At 42.8% G+C, this 18863-nt stretch overlaps 1 protein-coding gene across 1 annotated transcript in view; it reads right to left on the minus strand.

Annotated features, from left to right (window-relative positions):
- The window catches only part of LOC148439462 (partitioning defective 3 homolog B-like), a gene marked incomplete at its 3' end in the record, with an annotated part of 417659 nt that overhangs the window by 116950 nt on the left and 281846 nt on the right, over window positions 1-18863 (minus strand). The gene's annotated exons all lie outside the window — the stretch shown is intronic.

Raw genomic sequence — 18863 nt, forward strand, 5'->3', positions numbered from 1 at the left:
TATACAGTACCCCCAGTATGCAGTTGTGGTCCCTCTTATGCAGGCCCATAGTAGTGCCCCTTATACAGTATCCCCAGTAGTGGTCCCCCTTATACAGCCCTCAATTAGTTCCCCTTACTCAGTACCCCCAGTAGTGTTCCCCCTTATGCAGTGCCCCCAGTAGCAGTCCCCACAATGCAGTGCGCCCAGTAGCGGTATCCCCTTATGCAGTGCCCTTTATATGGTGCTCCCAGCAGTAGTCCTCCCCCCCTATGCAGTGCCCTTTATATGGTGCTCCCAGTAGTAGTCCCCCCCATGCAGTTTTCCCAGTAGTGGTCCCCTTATGCAGGCACCCAGTAGTGATCCCCCCTATCCAGTGCCCCCTGTAGTGGCCCTTCCTATTATTGCCCCCAGTAGTGGTCCCCCGAGTGTAGTGCCTCTTGTAGTAGGCCCTTTTATAATGCCCCCAGTGGTAGTTCGCCCCCCAAGTAGTAGTCCCCAGTAGAGTAGGTCCTCCCTATGGTGCCCCCAGTAGTAGCCACCCCTCCCCCAGTAGAGGTCCCCCCAGTAGTAGCCACCCCTCCCCCAGTAGAGGTCCCCCCAGTAGTAGGCACCCCTCCCCCGGTAGAGGTCACCCCAGTAGTAGCCACCCCTCCCCCAGTAGAGGTCCCCCCAGTAGTAGCCACCCCTCTCCCCCATTGTGTAGATAGGTATAAAAAATATATATATATATATATATATATAAAAAATATACTTACCTGAATCTCTGCTCCTGGTCCTGCTCATGACGCCGCTCCCTCCCGGGTTGGCGCGCTCAGCATTATGGGACAGATGTCATGACGTCAGTCCCATTACCCACTACAGGTCCGGCTCTTGCAGTGGGTGCTGCAGCAGTCAATGAGAGTCTATCTGACTCTCATTGGCTGCTATTTAACAAACGCATCGCCGCCAGCGCTGGCGGCGATGCATGTGTTATGCACAGCCTGAGCCCGCCTCCTGGCGCTATTGGGCAAGCGCTCAGGGGGAGGGAACGGGCTCAGGCGTGCAGCACAGGACTGGCGCTGGAAGCCTAGCGCCGGTCCTGTGTAAATGTGTAGCGCTGACCGCACTCAATGCGGTCGGCGCTACACTGGCTAACTAGGGCGGGCGGGCCGGTACCGTGGCCGGCGGCGCCCCCACCCGCGCCGCCAGTCCAACGGCGCCCAGGGCACGCACCCCGCTCGCCCTAGTTACGCCACTGGGCTCATGGCATCAGGACTACAATGCGAATCACATATTACTCCCCAGCGCTGCTACAGATCTAACTGCCCAACACACTCATGGCATCAGGTCTACAATGCGAATCACATATTACTCCCCAGAGCTGCTACAGATCTAACCACCCAACACAGTCATGCATGTATATAATGCGAATCCCATATTACTCCCCAGCGCGGCTACAGATCTAACTGCCCAACACACTCATGGCATCAGGTCTACAATGCGAATCACATATTACTCCCCAGCGTGGCTACAGATCTAACCGCCCAACACACTCATGGCATCAGGTCTACAATGCTAATCACATATTACTCCCCAGCGCTGCTACAGATCTAACTTCCCAACACACTCATGGCATCATGTCTACAATGCGAATCACATATTACTCCCCAGAGCTGCTACAGATCTAACCGCCCAACACACTCATGGCATCATGTATACAATGTGAATCACATATTACTCCCCAGCGTGGCTACAGATCTAACTGCCCAACACACTCATGGCATCATGTCTACAATGCGAATCACATATTACTCCCCAGCGCTGCTACAGATCTAACTGCCCAACACACTCATGGCATCATGTATACAATGCGACTCACGTATTACTCCCCAGTGTTGCTGGAGATGGTCTCACAAATGTGTTGCACTATTAGGTTACTTTGCTTTCACCCTTCTATTCAGTTCATCCCAAACCAGCTCGGTGATGTCCAAGTCAGGAGACTGTGGGCTCTATTTTGGAGGCGGGCGCTGTATTAATGATTGTGCAGTTGAGCGATTATTTGCTACTGCACATGTGTAAAAAGTCCTGAAAACCCCTAAGGCGCATGCGTTCCCTAGAGCGTATACAGAGTTCCCCCATCACGCTTGCCACTGAGGGTTGAAAGCGGAGGTCCCAGGTTGGGAAAGAAATCGGAGGCAAGGGGCCTGAATGTATGATCTCCTCATCCACAGAGTTTGGACGTTAACGAGACCCTATCAATGGTGCGGAGTCTAACCTGCTGGAAGGTGTTCACCAGTGACCCCTACCAATCGGGATATGGGTTTTATCTGTGCCAAGCAGGCAGGTCGCAGTCATTTGATCTGGTATCCAACCCCGTGGGAATAGAGAAACACACAGATGGTGGCCCGAAGGATACGCCTCCCAAGAGGCACAGTTGCACCAGAAATTGGTACTTGAGGTACCCACAGGGGTGTGTAGACGCACTACTGCACTGAGGGATGGCTCCTTGGTACTGAACACAGGCAGAGGTGGTAAGACACACTGTAGCTACGGAAGGAGACGCTAAGATGTACCAATGTTTTAATACACTTCCTGGAGAAGACGTGCGCTAGCAGGCATCTCTACATACGATAAAGGGTGTCTGCATACACAGAGTGATCGCTCGCACAGCCAAAGTGGGTGTGCTTATGCCTTGGCGAGCGATCGCTTCCCATGACAAATTTCAATACGCTGGATGCGAGCGATCGCATCTAGCGAGCGGGTCTGATTGAGGTCCTATATGCGCTGCCATAAGCTATGGTGTCTCTTTTAGTTAAGGGTGCGGTCACTCTATGCAAGTAGCTGACTTGAGGTCTAGCAAAAGAGCCCCAAGACCATCATGCTTCCTCCTCCATGTTTGACAGTGCCAGCGCTTTGTGGCAACCTGTGCCAGCCATGCCCACTTATCACATGACGTCATGCTGAATGGGCAGGGCCGCCAGGGAAGTGAACAGCAGCTGTAAAGGCTGCAGAGTGCATCTATAAAGCGTACAAAGGACACTGGCTGCGGGGTGCCATTTAAGGCAGGTGCAGGGGTCATGGGGCAGCGATGGTGCCACCGCAAAACCCTGCGCTCTGTGCAGCAGCATCGCTCGTACACCGCTAGTTTTGGCTTTGGTTAGTGCATAGGAGGTCATTTACAGGCGGTGTTACACGCCAGGAAGAGACGGCTTTTAAATGTCGTAAAAAAAAAAAAAAAAACCTGCGCGATGAAGCAGAGATTTACAAATCTGATTCTTCGGTGCATAAATCCATCTTCCAGTGCTCAGTATCCCTCTGTCAGCGCCGCATGGCCCAGCCGCGTAGTCATGGCCGCAGAACAGCTGGGCGGGCAGAAACCATCACATGCTCCATGAAAAAGGACTTTTCTTTCTAAATCAGAAACTTACATAATTTTTCAGCCTCTCATCGTCTAAACATTCTTCTTTTTTAAACTTCTAATAGTTACTGCTGACGGCTACGTAGTGTATATTATGCAGGTCACACGATAATACTGCGCTACGTAGTGTATATTATGCAGGTCACACGATAATACTGCGCTACGTAGTGTATATTATGCAGGTCACACGATAATACTGCGCTACGTAGTGTATATTATGCAGGTCACACGATAACTCTGCGCTACGTAGTGTATATTATGCAGGTCACACGATAATACTGCGCTACGTAGTGTATATTATGCAGGTCACACGATAAAACTGCGCTACGTAGTGTATATTATGCAGGTCACACGATAACTCTGCGCTACGTAGTGTATATTATGCAGGTCACACGATAACTCTGCGCTACGTAGTGTATATTATGCAGGTCACACGATAATACTGCGCTACGTAGTGTATATTATGCAGGTCACACGATAACTCTGCGCTACGTAGTGTATATTATGCAGGTCACACGATAACTCTGCGCTACGTAGTGTATATTATGCAGGTCACACGATAACTATGCACTACGTAGTGTATATTATGCAGGTCACACGATAACTCTGCGCTACGTAGTGTATATTATGCAGGTCACATGATAACTCTGCGCTACGTAGTGTATATTATGCAGGTCACATGATAATTCTGCGCTACTTAGTGTATATTATGCAGGTCACATGATAACTCTGCGCTACGTAGTGTATATTATGCAGGTCACATGATAACTATGCACTACGTAGTGTATATTATGCAGGTCACACGATAACTCTGCGCTACGTAGTGTATATTATGCAGGTCACATGATAACTCTGCGCTACGTAGTGTATATTATGCAGGTCACATGATAATTCTGCGCTACGTAGTGTATATTATGCAGGTCACATCATAACTCTGCGCTACGTAGTGTATATTATACAGGTCACATGATAATTCTGCGCTACGTAGTGTATATTATGCAGGTCACATGATAACTGAGCTACGTAGTGTATATTATGCAGGTCACACGATAACTGAGCTACGTAGTGTATATTATGCAGGTCACACGATAATACTGCGCTACGTAGTGTATATTATGCAGGTCACACGATAACTCTGCGCTACGTAGTGTATATTATGCAGGTCACATGATAACTGAGCTACGTAGTGTATATTATGCAGGTCACATGATAACTCTGCGCTACGTAGTGTATATTATGCAGGTCACACGATAACTCTGCGCTATGTAGTGTATATTATGCAGGTCACATGATAACTCTGCGCTACGTAGTGTATATTATGCAGGTCACACGATAATACTGCGCTACGTAGTGTATATTATGCAGGTCACACGATAACTCAGCGCTACGTAGTGTATATAATGCAGGTCAGATGATAATTCTGCGTTACGTAGTGTATGTTATGCAGGTCACACGATAACTCTGCGTTACGTAGTGTATATTATGCAGGTCACACGATAACTCTGCGCTACATAGTGTATATTATGCAGGTCACACGATAATTCTGCGCTACGTAGTGTATATTATGCAGGTCACACGATAACTCTTCGCTACGTAGTGTATATTATGCAGGTCACATGATAATTCTGCACTACGTAGTGTATATTATGCAGGTCATACGATAATACTGCGCTACGTAGTGTATATTATGCAGGTCACACGATAATTCTGCACTACGTTGTGTATATTATGCAGGTCACAGTCACACGATAATTCTGCGCTACGTAGTGTATATTATGCAGGTCACACGATAATACTGCGCTACGTAGTGTATGTTATGCAGGTCACACGATACCGCTGCGTTACGTAGTGAATATTATGCAGGTCACACGATAACTCTGCGCTACGTAGTGTATATTATGCAGGTCGCATGATAATTCTGCGCTACGTAGTGTATATTATGCAGGTCACACGATAACTCTGCGCTACGTACTGTATATTATGCAGGTCACACGATAATACTGCGCTACGTAGTGTATATTATGCAGGTCACATGATAACTCAGCGCTACGTAGTGTATATTATGCAGGTCACATGATAATTGCGCTACGTAGTGTATATTATGCAGGTCACATGATAACTGCGCTACGTAGTGTATATTATGCAGGTCACATGATAACTCAGCGCTACGTAGTGTATATTATGCAGGTCACATGATAATACTGCGCTACGTAGTGTATATTATGCAGGTCACACGATAACTCTGCGCTACGTAGTGTATATTATGCAGGTCACATGATAATTCTGCACTACGTAGTGTATATTATGCAGGTCATACGATAATACTGCGCTACGTAGTGTATATTATGCAGGTCACACGATAATTCTGCGCTACGTAGTGTGTATTATGCAGATCACACGATAACTCAGCGCTATGTAGTGAATATAATGCAGGTCACATGATAACTCAGCGATATGTAGTGTATATTATGCAGGTCACATGATAACTCAGCGCTACGTAGTGTATATTATGCAGGTCACATGATAATTGCGCTACGTAGTGTATATTATGCAGGTCACATGATAACTGCGCTACGTAGTGTATATTATGCAGGTCACATGATAACTCAGCGCTACGTAGTGTATATTATGCAGGTCACATGATAATACTGCGCTACGTAGTGTATATTATGCAGGTCACACGATATCTCTGTGCTACGTAGTGTATATTATGCAGGTCACACGATAACTGAGCTACGTAGTGTATATTATGCAGGTCACACGATAATACTGCGCTACGAAGAGTATATTATGCAGGTCACACGATATCTCTGCGCTACGTAGTGTATATTATGCAGGTCACACGATAACTGAGCTACGTAGTGTATATTATGCAGGTCACACGATAATACTGCACTACGTAGAGTATATTATGCAGGTCACACGATAACTCTGCGTTACGTAGTGTATATTATGCAGGTCACACGATAACTCTGCGCTACGTAGTGTATATTATGCAGGTCACACGATAATTCTGCGCTACGTAGTGTATATTATGCAGGTCACACGATAACTCTGCGCTATGTAGTGTATATTATGCAGGTCACATGATAACTCTGCGTTACGTAGTGTATATTATGCAGGTCACACGATAACTCTGCGCTATGTAGTGTATATTATGCAGGTCACACGATAATACTGCGCTACGTAGTGTATATTATGCAGGTCACATGATAACTGAGCTATGTAGTGTATATTATGCAGGTCACACGATAACTGAGCTACGTAGTGTATATTATGCAGGTCACATGATAACTGAGCTACGTAGTGTATATTATGCAGGTCACATGATAACTCTGCGCTACGTAGTGTATATTATGCAGGTCACATGATAATTCTGTGCTACGTAGTGTATATTATGCATGTCACACCATAATTCTGCGCTACGTAGTGTATATTATGCAGGTCACACGATAATACTGCGCTACGTAGTGTATATTATGCAGGTCACACGATAACTCTGCGTTACGTAGTGAATATTATGCAGGTCACACGATAACTCTGCGCTACATAGTGTATATTATGCAGGTCGCATGATAATTCTGCGCTACGTAGTGTATATTATGCAGGTCACACGATAACTCTGCGCTACGTACTGTATATTATGCAGGTCACACGATAATACTGCGCTACGTAGTGTATATTATGCAGGTCACATGATAACTCTGCGTTTAGTAGTGTATATTATGCAGGTCACATGATAACTGAGCTACGTAGTGTATATTATGCAGGTCACACGATAACTCTGCGCTACGTAGTGTATATTATGCAGGTCACACGATAACTCTGCGTTACGTAGTGTATATTATGCAGGACACACGATAATTCTACGCTACGTAGTGTATATTATGCAGGTCACATGATAACTCTGCACTACGTAGTGTACATTATGCAGGTCACACGATAATTCTGCACTACGTAGTGTATATTATGCAGGTCGCACGATAATACTGCGCTACGTAGTGTATATTATGCAGGTCACATGATTACTCTGCGTTACGTAGTGTATATTATGCAGGTCACATGATAACTGAGCTACGTAGTGTATATTATGCAGGTCACACGATAACTCTGCGCTACGTAGTTTATATTATGCAGGTCACACGATAACTCAGCGCTACGTAGTGTATATTATGCAGGTCACATGATAATTGCGCTACGTAGTGTATATTATGCAGGTCACATGATAACTGCGCTACGTAGTGTATATTATGCAGGTCACATGATAACTCAGCGCTACGTAGTGTATATTATGCAGGTCACATGATAATACTGCGCTACGTAGTGTATATTATGCAGGTCACACGATATCTCTGTGCTACGTAGTGTATATTATGCAGGTCACACGATAACTGAGCTACGTAGTGTATATTATGCAGGTCACACGATAATACTGCGCTACGAAGAGTATATTATGCAGGTCACACGATATCTCTGCGCTACGTAGTGTATATTATGCAGGTCACACGATAACTGAGCTACGTAGTGTATATTATGCAGGTCACACGATAATACTGCACTACGTAGAGTATATTATGCAGGTCACACGATAACTCTGCGTTACGTAGTGTATATTATGCAGGTCACACGATAACTCTGCGCTACGTAGTGTATATTATGCAGGTCACACGATAATTCTGCGCTACGTAGTGTATATTATGCAGGTCACACGATAACTCTGCGCTATGTAGTGTATATTATGCAGGTCACATGATAACTCTGCGTTACGTAGTGTATATTATGCAGGTCACACGATAACTCTGCGCTATGTAGTGTATATTATGCAGGTCACACGATAATACTGCGCTACGTAGTGTATATTATGCAGGTCACATGATAACTGAGCTATGTAGTGTATATTATGCAGGTCACACGATAACTGAGCTACGTAGTGTATATTATGCAGGTCACATGATAACTGAGCTACGTAGTGTATATTATGCAGGTCACATGATAACTCTGCGCTACGTAGTGTATATTATGCAGGTCACATGATAATTCTGTGCTACGTAGTGTATATTATGCATGTCACACCATAATTCTGCGCTACGTAGTGTATATTATGCAGGTCACACGATAATACTGCGCTACGTAGTGTATATTATGCAGGTCACACGATAACTCTGCGTTACGTAGTGAATATTATGCAGGTCACACGATAACTCTGCGCTACATAGTGTATATTATGCAGGTCGCATGATAATTCTGCGCTACGTAGTGTATATTATGCAGGTCACACGATAACTCTGCGCTACGTACTGTATATTATGCAGGTCACACGATAATACTGCGCTACGTAGTGTATATTATGCAGGTCACATGATAACTCTGCGTTTAGTAGTGTATATTATGCAGGTCACATGATAACTGAGCTACGTAGTGTATATTATGCAGGTCACACGATAACTCTGCGCTACGTAGTGTATATTATGCAGGTCACACGATAACTCTGCGTTACGTAGTGTATATTATGCAGGACACACGATAATTCTACGCTACGTAGTGTATATTATGCAGGTCACATGATAACTCTGCACTACGTAGTGTACATTATGCAGGTCACACGATAATTCTGCACTACGTAGTGTATATTATGCAGGTCGCACGATAATACTGCGCTACGTAGTGTATATTATGCAGGTCACATGATTACTCTGCGTTACGTAGTGTATATTATGCAGGTCACATGATAACTGAGCTACGTAGTGTATATTATGCAGGTCACACGATAACTCTGCGCTACGTAGTTTATATTATGCAGGTCACACGATAACTCTGCGTTACGTAGTGTATATTATGCAGGACACACGATAATTCTACACTACGTAGTGTATATTATGCAGGTCACACGATAATACTGCGCTACGTAGTGTATATTATGCAGGTCACACGATAACTCTGCGCTACGTAGTGTATATTATGCAGGTCACATGATAACTGAGCTACGTAGTGTATATTATGCAGGTCACATGATAACTCTGCGCTACGTAGTGTATATTATGCAGGTCACATGATAATTCTGCGCTACGTAGTGTATATTATGCATGTCACACGATAATTCTGCGCTACGTAGTGTATATTATGCAGGTCACACGATAATACTGCGCTACGTAGTGTATATTATGCAGGTCACACGATAACTCTGCGTTACGTAGTGAATATTATGCAGGTCACACGATAACTCTGCGCTACGTAGTGTATATTATGCAGGTCGCATGATAATTCTGCGCTACGTAGTGTATATTATGCAGGTCACACGATAACTCTGCGCTACGTACTGTATATTATGCAGGTCACACGATAATACTGCACTACGTAGTATATATTATGCAGGTCACATGATAACTCTGCGTTACGTAGTGTATATTATGCAGGTCACATGATAACTGAGCTACGTAGTGTATATTATGCAGGTCACACGATAACTCTGCGCTACGTAGTGTATATTATGCAGGTCACACGATAACTCTGCGTTACGTAGTGTATATTATGCAGGACATACGATAATTCTACGCTACGTAGTGTATATTATGCAGGTCACATGATAACTCTGGACTACGTAGTGTACATTATGCAGGTCACACGATAATTCTGCACTACGTAGTGTATATTATGCAGGTCACACGATAATACTGCGCTACGTAGTGTATATTATACAAGTCACATGATTACTCTGCGTTACGTAGTGTATATTATGCAGGTCACATGATAACTGAGCTACGTAGAGTATATTATGCAGGTCACACGATAACTCTGCGCTACGTAGTGTATATTATGCAGGTCACACGATAACTCTGCGTTACGTAGTGTATATTATGCAGGACACACGATAATTCTACGCTACGTAGTGTATATTATGCAGGTCACATGATAACTATGCACTACGTAGTGTATATTATGCAGGTCACACGATAACTCTGCGTTACGTAGTGTATATTATGCAGGTCACACGATAACTCCTCGTTACGTAGTGTATATTATGCAGGTCACACGATAACTCTGCGCTACGTAGTGTATATTATGCAGGTCACATGACAATTCTGCGCTACGTAGTGTATATTATGCAGGTCAACGATAACTCCTGCGCTACGTAGTGTATATTATGCAGGTCACACGATAATACTGTGCTACGTAGTGTATATTATGCAGGTCACATGATAACTCTGCGTTACGTAGTGTATATTATGCAGGTCACATGATAACTGAGCTACGTAGTGTATATTATGCAGGTCACAGGATAATTCTGCACTACGTAGTGTATATTATGCAGGTCATACGATAATACTGCGCTACGTAGTGTATATTATGCAGGTCACACGATAATTCTGCGCTACGTAGTGTATATTATGCAGGTCACACGATAACTCTGCGCTCCGTAGTGTATATTATGCAGGTCACATGATAACTCGGCGCTATGTAGTGTATATAATGCAGGTCACATGATAACTCAGTGCTATGTAGTGTATATTATGCAGGTCACATGATAACTCAGCGCTACGTAGTGTATATTATGCAGGTCACATGATAACTGAGCTACGTAGTGTATATTATGCAGGTCACACGATAACTCTGCGCTACGAGTGTATATTATGCAGGTCACACGATAACTCTGCGTTACGTAGTGTATGTTATGCAGGACACACGATAATTCTACGCTACGTAGTGTATATTATGCAGGTCAAATGATAACTCTGCACTACGTAGTGTATATTATGCAGGTCACACGATAATTCTGCGCTACGTAGTGTATATTATGCAGGTCACACGATAACTCTGCTTTACGTAGTGTATATTATGCAGGTCACATGATAATTCTGCACTACGTAGTGTATATTATGCAGGTCATACGATAATACTGCGCTACGTAGTGTATATTATGCAGGTCACACGATAATTCTGCGCTACGTAGTGTATATTATGCAGATCACATGATAACTCAGCGCTACGTAGTGAATATAATGCAGGTCACATGATAACTCAGCGATATGTAGTGTATATTATGCAGGTCACATGATAACTCAGCGATACGTAGTGTATATTATGCAGGTCACATGATAATTGCGCTACGTAGTGTATATTATGCAGGTCACATGATAACTGCGCTACGTAGTGTATATTATGCAGGTCACATGATAACTCAGCGCTACGTAGTGTATATTATGCAGGTCACATGATAACTCAGCGCTATGTAGTGTATATTATGAAGGTCACATGATAATTCTGCGCTACGTAGTGTATATTATGCAGGTCACATGATAACTGAGCTACGTAGTGTATATTATGCAGGTCACACGATAACTGAGCTACGTAGTGTATATTATGCAGGTCACACGATAATACTGCGCTACGTAGTGTATATTATGCAGGTCACACGATAACTGAGCTACGTAGTGTATATTATGCAGGTCACACGATAATACTGCGCTACGTAGAGTATATTATGCAGGTCACACGATATCTCTGCGCTACGTAGTGTATATTATGCAGGTCACACGATAACTGAGCTACGTAGTGTATATTATGGAGGTCACATGATAATACTGCACTACGTAGAGTATATTATGCAGGTCACATGATAACTCTGCGTTACGTAGTGTATATTACGCAGGTCACACGATAACTCTGCGTTACGTAGTGTATATTATGCAGGTCACACGATAACTCTGCGCTACGTAGTGTATATTATGCAGGTCACACGATAACTCTGCGCTACGTAGTGTATATTATGCAGGTCACACGATAACTCTGCGCTACGTAGTGTATATTATGCAGGTCACATGATAACTCTGCGTTACGTAGTGTATATTATGCAGGTCACACGATAACTCTGCGCTCCGTAGTGTATATTATGCAGGTCACATGATAACTCGGCGCTATGTAGTGTATATAATGCAGGTCACATGATAACTCAGCGCTATGTAGTGTATATTATGCAGGTCACATGATAACTCAGCGCTACGTAGTGTATATTATGCAGGTCACATGATAACTGAGCTACGTAGTGTATATTATGCAGGTCACACGATAACTCTGCGCTACGAGTGTACATTATGCAGGTCACACGATAACTCTGCGCTACGTAGTGTATATTATTCAGGTCACACGATAACTCTGCGCTACGTAGTGTATATTATGCAGGTCACATGATAACTCTGCGTTACGTAGTGTATATTATGCAGGTCACACGATAACTCTGCGTTACGTAGTGTATATTATGCAGGACACACGATAATTCTACGCTACGTAGTGTATATTATGCAGGTCACACGATAACTCTGCACTACGTAGTGTATATTATGCAGGTCACACGATAATTCTGCGCTACGTAGTGTATATTATGCAGGTCACACGATAACTCTGCGCTACGTAGTGTATATTATGCAGGTCACACGATAATTCTACGTTACGTAGTGTATATTATGCAGGTCACACGATAACTCTGCGCTATGTAGTGTATATTATGCAGGTCACACGATAATACTGCGCTACGTAGTGCATATTATGCAGGTCACACGATAATACTGCGCTACGTAGTGTACATTATGCAGGTCACACGATATCTCTGCGCTACGTAGTGTATATTATGCAGGTCACATGATAACTCAGCGCTACGTAGTGTATATTATGCAGGTCACATGATAATTCTGCGTTACGTAGTGTATATTATGCAGGTCACACGATAACTCTGCGTTACGTAGTGTATATTATGCAGGTCACATGATAACTCAGCGCTACGTAGTGTATATTATGCAGGTCACACGATAATTCTGCGCTACGTAGTGTATATTATGCAGGTCACACGATAACTCTGCGCTACGTAGTGTATATTATGCAGGTCACATGATAATTCTGCACTACGTAGTGTATATTATGCAGGTCATACGATAATACTGCGCTACGTAGTGTATATTATGCAGGTCACACGATAATTCTGCGCTACGTAGTGTATATTATGCAGATCACATGATAACTAAGCGCTACGTAGTGAATATAATGCAGGTCACATGATAACTCAGCGATATGTAGTGTATATTATGCAGGTCACATGATAACTCAGCGCTACGTAGTGTATATTATGCAGGTTACATGATAATTGCGCTACGTAGTGTATATTATGCAGGTCACATGATAACTGCGCTACGTAGTGTATATTATGCAGGTCACATGATAACTCAGCGCTACGTAGTGTATATTATGCAGGTCACATGATAACTCAGCGCTATGTAGTGTATATTATGAAGGTCACATGATAATTCTGCGCTACGCAGTGTATATTATGCAGGTCACACGATAACTCTGCGTTACGTAGTGTATATTATGCAGGACACACGATAATTCTACGCTACGTAGTGTATATTATGCAGGTCACATGATAACTCTGCACTACGTAGTGTATATTATGCAGGTCACACGATAATTCTGCGCTACGTAGTGTATATTATGCAGGTCACACGATCACTCTGCGCTACGTAGTGAATATTATGCAGGTCATACGATAATTCTGCGTTACGTAGTGTATATTATGCAGGTCACACGATAACTCTGCGCTATGTAGTGTATATTATGCAGGTCACACGATAATACTGCGCTACGTAGTGTATATTATGCAGGTCACACGATAATACTGCGCTACGTAGTGTATATTATGCAGGTCACACGATATCTCTGCGCTACGTAGTGTATATTATGCAGGTCACACGATAACTCAGCGCTACGTAGTGTATATTATGCAGGTCACATGATAATTCTGCGTTACGTAGTGTATATTATGCAGGTCACACGATAACTCTGCGTTACGTAGTGTATATTATGCAGGTCACACGATAACTCTGCGCTACGTAGTGTATATTATGCAGGTCACACGATAATTCTGCGCTACGTAGTGTATATTATGCAGGTCACACGATAACTCTGCGCTACGTAGTGTATATTATGCAGGTCATATGATAATTCTGCACTACGTAGTGTATATTATGCAGGTCATACGATAATACTGCGCTACGTAGTGTATATTATGCAGGTCACACGATAATTCTGCGCTACGTAGTGTATATTATGCAGATCACATGATAACTAAGCGCTACGTAGTGAATATAATGCAGGTCACATGATAACTCAGCGATATGTAGTGTATATTATGCAGGTCACATGATAACTCAGCGCTACGTAGTGTATATTATGCAGGTCACATGATAATTGCGCTACGTAGTGTATATTATGCAGGTCACATGATAACTGCGCTACGTAGTGTATATTATGCAGGTCACATGATAACTCAGCGCTACGTAGTGTATATTATGCAGGTCACATGATAACTCAGCGCTATGTAGTGTATATTATGAAGGTCACATGATAATTCTGCGCTACGTAGTGTATATTATGCAGGTCACATGATAACTGAGCTACGTAGTGTATATTATGCAGGTCACACGATAACTGAGCTACGTAGTGTATATTATGCAGGTCACACGATAATACTGCGCTACGTAGTGTATATTATGCAGGTCACACGATAACTGAGCTACGTAGTGTATATTATGCAGGTCACACGATAATACTGCGCTACGTAGAGTATATTATGCAGGTCACACGATATCTCTGCGCTACGTAGTGTATATTATGCAGGTCACACGATAACTGAGCTACGTAGTGTATATTATGCAGGTCACACGATAATACTGCACTACGTAGAGTATATTATGCAGGTCACATGATAACTCTGCGTTACGTAGTGTATATTATGTAGGTCACACGATAACTCTGCGTTACGTAGTGTATATTATGCAGGTCACACGATAACTCTGCGCTACGTAGTGTATATTATGCAGGTCACACGATAACTCTGCGCTACGTAGTGTATATTATGCAGGTCACATGATAATACTGCGCTACGTAGTGTATATTATGCAGGTCACACGATAATACTGCGCTACGTAGTGTATATTATGCAGGTCACACGATATCTCTGCGCTACGTAGTGTATATTATGCAGGTCACATGATAACTCAGCGCTACGTAGTGTATATTATGCAGGTCACATGATAATTCTGCGTTACGTAGTGTATATTATGCAGGTCACACGATAACTCTGCGTTACGTAGTGTATATTATGCAGGTCACATGATAACTCAGCGCTACGTAGTGTATATTATGCAGGTCACATGATAACTGAGCTACGTAGTGTATATTATGCAGGTCACACGATAACTTTGCGCTACGTAGTGTATATTATGCAGGTCACACGATAACTCTGCGTTACGTAGTGTATATTATGCAGGACACACGATAATTCTACGCTACGTAGTGTATATTATGCAGGTCACATGATAACTCTGCACTACGTAGTGTATATTATGCAGGTCACACGATAATTCTGCGCTACGTAGTGTATATTATGCAGGTCACACGATAACTCTGCGCTACGTAGTGAATATTATGCAGGTCACACGATAATTCTGCGTTACGTAGTGTATATTATGCAGGTCACACGATAACTCTGCGCTATGTAGTGTATATTATGCAGGTCACACGATAATACTGCGCTACGTAGTGTATATTGTGCAGGTCACACGATAATACTGCGCTACGTAGTGTATATTATGCAGGTCACACGATATCTCTGCGCTACGTAGTGTATATTATGCAGGTCACATGATAACTCAGCGCTACGTAGTGTATATTATGCAGGTCACATGATAATTCTGCGTTACGTAGTGTATATTATGCAGGTCACATGATAACTCTGCGTTACGTAGTGTATATTATGCAGGTCACACGATAACTCTGCGCTATGTAGTGTATATTATGCAGGTCACACGATAATACTGCGCTACGTAGTGTATATTATGCAGGTCACATGATAACTGAGCTATGTAGTGTATATTATGCAGGTCACACGATAACTGAGCTACGTAGTGTATATTATGCAGGTCACATGATAACTGAGCTACGTAGTGTATATTATGCAGGTCACATGATAACTCTGCGCTACGTAGTGTATATTATGCAGGTCACATGATAATTCTGTGCTACGTAGTGTATATTATGCATGTCACACCATAATTCTCTGCTACGTAGTGTATATTATGCAGGTCACACGATAATACTGCGCTACGTAGTGTATATTATGCAGGTCACACGATAACTCTGCGTTACGTAGTGAATATTATGCAGGTCACACGATAACTCTGCGCTACATAGTGTATATTATGCAGGTCGCATGATAATTCTGCGCTACGTAGTGTATATTATGCAGGTCACACGATAACTCTGCGCTACGTACTGTATATTATGCAGGTCACACGATAATACTGCGCTACGTAGTGTATATTATGCAGGTCACATGATAACTCTGCGTTTAGTAGTGTATATTATGCAGGTCACATGATAACTGAGCTACGTAGTGTATATTATGCAGGTCACACGATAACTCTGCGCTACGTAGTGTATATTATGCAGGTCACACGATAACTCTGCGTTACGTAGTGTATATTATGCAGGACACACGATAATTCTACGCTACGTAGTGTATATTATGCAGGTCACATGATAACTCTGCACTACGTAGTGTACATTATGCAGGTCACACGATAATTCTGCACTACGTAGTGTATATTATGCAGGTCACACGATAATACTGCGCTACGTAGTGTATATTATGCAGGTCACATGATTACTCTGCGTTACGTAGTGTATATTATGCAGGTCACATGATAACTGAGCTACGTAGTGTATATTATGCAGGTCACACGATAACTCTGCGCTACGTAGTTTATATTATGCAGGTCACACGATAACTCTGCGTTACGTAGTGTATATTATGCAGGACACACGATAATTCTACACTACGTAGTGTATATTATGCAGGTCACACGATAATACTGCGCTACGTAGTGTATATTATGCAGGTCACACGATAACTCTGCGCTACGTAGTGTATATTATGCAGGTCACATGATAACTGAGCTACGTAGTGTATATTATGCAGGTCACATGATAACTCTGCGCTACGTAGTGTATATTATGCAGGTCACATGATAATTCTGCGCTACGTAGTGTATATTATGCATGTCACACGATAATTCTGCGCTACGTAGTGTATATTATGCAGGTCACACGATAATACTGCGCTACGTAGTGTATATTATGCAGGTCACACGATAACTCTGCGTTACGTAGTGAATATTATGCAGGTCACACGATAACTCTGCGCTACGTAGTGTATATTATGCAGGTCGCATGATAATTCTGCGCTACGTAGTGTATATTATGCAGGTCACACGATAACTCTGCGCTACGTACTGTATATTATGCAGGTCACACGATAATACTGCACTACGTAGTATATATTATGCAGGTCACATGATAACTCTGCGTTACGTAGTGTATATTATGCAGGTCACATGATAACTGAGCTACGTAGTGTATATTATGCAGGTCACACGATAACTCTGCGCTACGTAGTGTATATTATGCAGGTCACACGATAACTCTGCGTTACGTAGTGTATATTATGCAGGACATACGATAATTCTACGCTACGTAGTGTATATTATGCAGGTCACATGATAACTCTGGACTACGTAGTGTACATTATGCAGGTCACACGATAATTCTGCACTACGTAGTGTATATTATGCAGGTCACACGATAATACTGCGCTACGTAGTGTATATTATACAAGTCACATGATTACTCTGCGTTACGTAGTGTATATTATGCAGGTCACATGATAACTGAGCTACGTAGAGTATATTATGCAGGTCACACGATAACTCTGCGCTACGTAGTGTATATTATGCAGGTCACACGATAACTCTGCGTTACGTAGTGTATATTATGCAGGACACACGATAATTCTACGCTACGTAGTGTATATTATGCAGGTCACATGATAACTATGCACTACGTAGTGTATATTATGCAGGTCACACGATAACTCTGCGTTACGTAGTGTATATTATGCAGGTCACACGATAACTCCTCGTTACGTAGTGTATATTATGCAGGTCACACGATAACTCTGCGCTACGTAGTGTATATTATGCAGGTCACATGACAATTCTGTGCTACGTAGTGTATATTATGCAGGTCACACGATAACTCTGCGCTACGTAGTGTATATTATGCAGGTCACACGATAATACTGTGCTACGTAGTGTATATTATGCAGGTCACATGATAACTCTGCGTTACGTAGTGTATATTATGCAGGTCACATGATAACTGAGCTACGTAGTGTATATTATGCAGGTCACAGGATAATTCTGCACTACGTAGTGTATATTATGCAGGTCATACGATAATACTGCGCTACGTAGTGTATATTATGCAGGTCACACGATAATTCTGCGCTACGTAGTGTATATTATGCAGGTCACACGATAACTCTGCGCTCCGTAGTGTATATTATGCAGGTCACATGATAACTCGGCGCTATGTAGTG

Source organism: Taudactylus pleione, unplaced genomic scaffold (assembly GCF_031769625.1).
Source record: "Taudactylus pleione unplaced genomic scaffold, aTauple2 ptg001774l, whole genome shotgun sequence".
Classification (NCBI taxonomy): domain Eukaryota; kingdom Metazoa; phylum Chordata; class Amphibia; order Anura; family Myobatrachidae; genus Taudactylus; species Taudactylus pleione.